Source organism: Patiria miniata, unplaced genomic scaffold, assembly GCF_015706575.1.
Source record: "Patiria miniata isolate m_02_andy unplaced genomic scaffold, ASM1570657v1 HiC_scaffold_17, whole genome shotgun sequence".
NCBI lineage: Eukaryota > Metazoa > Echinodermata > Asteroidea > Valvatida > Asterinidae > Patiria > Patiria miniata.
The window spans coordinates 812,281-818,280 of NW_024037055.1; the positions used below are offsets into that span (position 1 = coordinate 812,281).

Here is a 6,000-nt window from a genome sequence, read left to right on the forward strand (position 1 = left end):
AAAGTCAAAATTAGCACTCATTACGTGTTGGGCCTTGAGCCCAATACCTATTGTCTTTGTAAGATTTTACTCAGTAAAATCTTACAAAAACAATAGGTACATGTATTGGGCTCAATCTCTTTCTGATGGCTGATACTGATAATGATGGCCAGGTTTGTATTCTTCTCAGCATATTCTCAGGAATTCGTTTCCGGAACTGTTTGGAGAAATGGAAACATATATGAACTTCATTTGTCAATACATGAATGCCCAATCCACCGCAGATGGTCTTTTTTTGTAATTACGTCATCATGACGTCATCATGGGTCAAGTGACGTGACTCGAAAGTTTAATAAATTTAATCTTTGAAATTCCATATAAATCAACTGTGAGAGACAGGAACCTGAAATTTGCAGGAATCGACATGGTAATACATGATCTTCATTTTATCCTGTGCGCGTAAAATCACGTGACCCTTTCTTCCGGTCGAAACCGGAAGTGCCTAATAATTTGAAAGTGGAAAAAGATATGAACTTGCTTTTAACGATTTAAGTGTCTGCCTGGATTGACTTTTCCAAAAAAATAATGGGTGACGCCATGAAGTGTTGGAGCGCCCTCTAGCGGCAGGCTAAAAAACGTCAAAAACGCATTTTCACTTGATGTCTGTGGCAAAGTTTGCGGTAATCGCTTCAAAATTAATGTTCATGATGACCATAATGCAGACAACACCTGAGCGCGAACAAAAATTGATTACGTCATCAGACCGGAAGTTACAATAAAAAGACCTTTAAACCTTAAAAAATTGCTAGAAAATATACCGTGATAGATATAATCAAAATTTGGCTGTATACAGCACAGAAAATATAGCTCTTGAGGTTTCTGGTAATGACGTCACAATGATCTCATCAAGTATCATATTACAAGCAATCAAAGATTTCTAGATTTAATCTTTGAAAAGCAATGTAAAATCAACTGCTACAGATTTGATTTTGTTCTTTATGGCAATCGATACAATATTGCAGGGTCTTCAGTTTTGGTATTAAGTGCAAAATCACGTGACCGTTCCTTCCGGTCGAAACCGGAAGTGCCTTATTATTTGAAATTGGCAGAAGATGCGAACTTGCTTTCAACGATGTGAGTGTCTGCCTAGGCAGTACTGTACAAACATATTACAGGTGATGTCATCAAAAGTTAGAGCGCCCTCTAGCGGCAGTTTAAAAAGCGTCGAAAACGCATTATCACTTGATGTATGTGACGAAATTTGCGGTGATCGCTTCAAACCTAACATACATGATGAACTTAATGCAGAAAAGACCTGTGCGTGAAAAAAATTGGATGACGTCATCAGACCGGAAGTTATAAGGAAAAGACCTTTAAACCTTAAACAATTGCTAAAAAATCAACCGTGAGAGATATGTTGATGTATTCGGTTGAGTCCAGAATGAATTAGAATACATCAAATTTATCATTGATATGCTAATGATTGTATGGTTCGATGGTCTAAGCGGGAATTTTGAATAGGTAGTGGTATGTGATGCTAGCGGAGAAACGCGTCACTTCACGCTTGCTAGCAGCAATTATATGCTATTGTAATGGCTAAAGTAATTCTATCTTAAAATACGTTGTTTTAAGAACCTCCCATTATCATTGCTTAGCTAGCCTGAGAGCGGTGGTCAGCATAGGTCAGGGCATACGTTTCCACTTTTTCCAAAAAGGTTTGTGGTTTTTTGTATCTGGCGATCACCAAAAGCAATGGGTTGAATTCACAGTTTGTTATGTTGATATATATCTCGATGTATATCGTGCAAAGTTATCAGTAATAATGATGTGTATTTGAGAAGTTGATGAAACAGTGTAAGCTAATTAAAAGTATTGGTTGCTGCAGCTCGCACAATCCCAAATTAATGAGTAAAGTGTGTTTTGTTTGTGTATGATGATTTAAATGATAAATAATAAAGATGTGGCTATATATAGCAGAGTAAATATAGCTCTGGAGGTTTCTGGCGATGACGTCACAATGACGTAATCAAGTGTCATATTACAAGCAAATAAATATTTCCATATTTAATCTTTGAAAATCAATATGAAATCAACTGCTACAGATTGGATTTTGTTTTTATGGCAATCGATAAAATATTGCAGGGTCTTCATTTTTGGTTTTAAGTGCAAAATCATGTGACCCTTCCTTCCGATCAAAACCGGAAGTGCCTTATTAATTGAAATTGGCAGAAGATGCGAACTTGCTTTCAACGATTTGAGTGTCTGCCTAGGCAGTACTGTACAACAAGTTTACAGGTGAAGTCATCAAATGTTAGAGCGCCCTCTGGCAGCATGTTGAAAAGTCAAACATGGATTTAAACATGCATATTTTGAGTTGATGTGTGTGGCAAAGTTTGCGGTAATCCATGGCCCAACACCGTGTGGTTGTTCCTACAACCTCTAGTTTTGAATTGTTACTGAAAAAAAAATTTTTCAGACCACCCCCGTAGGGTTTGTGCACAGGCATGACAGGGTGAAAAGTGATGGCCAGATTTGGGAATCTTTCCAAATTGGTGATGACCATCATGGGAATCTTGGGGCAAGTTCGCGCAAGGACTATAGTTAACCATTGGTCGACTAACGCTTGCCCGAACTCTGTCTAGTCGACGATGGTTAACTACGCTAGTCGACTATTTGGAACCAACCTACTGGGGTTGGTTGCTTCGCTGGTAACCATAGCCGCGCGTTCATAACGTACAGCAGGGAGCCAGGATCCAGACGTTTTGCAATGACATTTTGACCAGCGTTCGACTAGAGACGTTCGCACTTTGCTATCAGTGCGCAGGCATAAGGTACGTCACAAATCAACCATTACTACTACTACTAGTCGACTAATGGTCCTTGCCCGACATGCCCGAACTTGGCCTAAGTTGAATTTTATTACCATTGCCAAATTATCATATTATTATGGCAGTGTATATTTTGCCGGAGACGGCAAACCTTTAGTAAACGTTAGTTTGCCGGATATGCACTGAACATGCGCAGTTACTGTTTTTTTGTACTTAAACATTTTCCGGTGACAAGTTTTAGTCTGGCTCCATGCCAAAATTATCGTTGTTACCTCGTATTCACAAGATGGGATTCAGACCATTTTATAATTTCGGACTTTATTTCCCTTTGAAAAAAAATTCCTCCAGAGCCACAAATCTGAAAAAGAAAATGTAGGCTTACTCTGCACAAAATGTTTGAGACATGTTAAAATAATAAAAGAAGAATATTCTTATTTATTTGGGGATGAGAAAAAAAAACTTAAAAATGTGGTGCGGTCGGAATCGAACGCGAGTCATCCCGCTTACTAGAACCTTTGCTTAAGTTAACCATTACACCAAACGTGCTACACAACATTTGATGGGAATTTAATACATCTTATAATTCAGCCCTATTTTAAAGAGTACAGCGCCCTCTGTTGATATGGATTGCCGCCGGCAAACCTTTAGTAATCGTTAGTTTGCCGTCATTACCTCCGGCAAAATATCCACTATCTATTATTATTACTATATTAGGCAATGAACACACTTTTTTGTTCCTTGGTGCTGCCTGGGCATGGCATTTACACTGCATCCGCGCTCACTCAGCTCATCAGGACAGAAGCAACAACATACAGGGCGATGCAGGTCAGTGGTAGAAAGGAAAGTGCAGGTCGTCTTTCCCGCCCGCACCCGATTTCACAAACTCTCTGCACCACTACTACTACTAGTGCATGCAATACTACAGTGTAGCTGTACTTACTTGGACCCTACCTCCATGCTTGGACCCTGGCTAGCTAGATCTGCTATCGGTTGGTGACCTCTGCCGCCTTGACCTTGTCATACTCATTGATCTCCATATACACAGACATATGTATATGGAGATCAATGGTCATACTCTACGCGCGCGGTCTTTGATCAGCTGGATCTCAACCTCGTCCCCAGGGTGTCGAACAGTACGCGCCCATCACTACCTGCTCTCTCACCCTGGTATTGGATCATTTCCATGTGCAAGATTTGTGAACACGTATGCAAATGAGCAATAGTCTGGTGCCTGGATATGCGTTACATTAGCGTTTGTTTTTGTATGCGGTGTCTGGGGTAAAAACAGAGTCAATTCGTCGCAGCGCGAGCACGGCGTGAGTTACAAAAACACGATTTTTTAAAATTAAACTGTTACGATTTTATCGAGACAACATGCAGTATCATATTTCATATTAATATGACCATATTGGAAAGGAAATTAGTATTTTCGAGAAGGCATGGACAAATGATCGCGAAAACACGTACTGCACGTTGTGAATAATAACACCAAGTACACGATAAAAATCCATTACTAGCCAATTGCGGTATCGAATCAGGATACAGGAAGAAAGTTTCCTATCCAGGGTTAACTCACGGACAGTACCAGTTCACATTATTTTTCACGAAAATAATGTTTGATCACAGGCTGATGAAAGACTGAACAGCGAACGCAATACAGGCCTGATTTAAACTGATTTTTAAAAATCCGTCAAAACAATTATCGTTTCCTTTTTTAAAGATGTCCGCACAATGCTAAAATAGTAGTGGCGGAGTTGAGAATCTGTATCTGTCCCTGTCCAAAATACAAAGAATAGAAGTCAGGCGCGGATCCAGAGCCGGGGTCGAACCCCCCACCCCGCCCCGCCAATGTGTTCCTTCCTCCATGCTCTGATACACACAGAATAATGTATAGGCTATACAATTATGAAAAATGATAAGATCGGATATAAACATCTAACGGGCCTGACTCCCCCCCCCCCCCCAGTCCGCCAACATTTCTGGATCCGCCCCTAATACCTGTTTCAGGCTACATAATAATAGTGATCATTGTCGCGTAACGACAAGACATGTTTAGCACACGGCCTACGACTAATGAGGCTGCCGTATACAATTTTCCAAACAAATGAAAACAGTTGATTCATTATTGCCCGAAATATCGACTTCGATTCTGTTCGCCCGTGGAGCCAAAACAGATGCACACAGCAATGCTCCGAGTTTCTCCACCTATTATTAAGACAAATTGTTTTTGAGGAGAATTCCAAGGAAGCATGATGGCCGAGTGGTTAGATTCGTAGTCCACGAATCGCGGAGCCCGGTATCGAATCCCGTCGGTGTCTTTTTGCTTTTCAACGCACGCGTTCCATTCAGTCATTATAAGATGTTTAATTTCCCGTCGTAAAATACCAACGGTACCTTAGCTTAATCGGTAAGCTCTGCGGCTGGTACTGTCCGTGAGTTCCAGGTTGGCGCCTTCGTACAGGTTCAGGGCATGTGGTCCACTCGGAGGATCAGGGCTTAGGGGCCGCCCTGTTCCTCCCTTAGCTCTTTGCTTTTACATGGTGCCTGGCCCTCCGGGGTTATATGGATGGACAGGGAAGGAAGTGTGTATTGGCCGGGACACCCGAGAGCCCAGAAGAGAACTAAGGGGTTGGCTGGGGCATTGTTATGGCTCAGACCGACCCCTGAAAGCTTGGCTAGCACATAGCTTTTTTTTTTTTTTTATCTCTATTTTTTTTTCAACTTTGGTTAAGTTTGATATTTACAGCCGCTCGGCAGGTCTACGGTAGTATCCAAAACTAAACCAAGGTCTGTGTCATAAATCAATAAATATTTAGCAATTGACTATTGGCCTAATCAAAACGAAGTTTCGTTCGATCACTATGACTATACCATTATTCATGGCTCTATTTCCAATTTACGTATAAAGAAACGCCATGCAATAACATACCGGGGAAAATAAGGATGTACATATATAATATAACATCTTTCAAAAAACGTTTCTTTAATTGCGAACATGTCAAACAAATATAGTAATTCGCAAAACCCCACCCCAGCAAAAATGACTATAGATCCGCCTCTGACACATAATAAGTAGCGGCCGCTGTACAAAAAAAAAAAAATTCACACGTACGAAAAACTTTATTCAGACTTATTGAGTGGTACAACCCTTCTTCCGCAATAAGTGGCATTTTGACACCTTGAAATAATTCCG

At 40.6% G+C, this 6,000-nt stretch overlaps 1 protein-coding gene across 4 annotated transcripts in view; it reads right to left on the reverse strand.

The window, feature by feature from the left end:
- The window catches only part of LOC119723313 (ankyrin repeat and SOCS box protein 3-like), a 70,049-nt gene extending 66,126 nt beyond the window's left edge, over window positions 1-3,923 (reverse strand). The window contains exon 1 of one of the 4 annotated variants that reach the window (XM_038193868.1): window positions 3,767-3,923. The gene's annotated coding sequence lies outside the window, so the exon portion shown is untranslated. The other 3 variants (XM_038193867.1, XM_038193865.1, XM_038193866.1) reach the window with 3 other exon arrangements.
- Window positions 3,924-6,000: the final 2,077 nt, after the last annotated feature.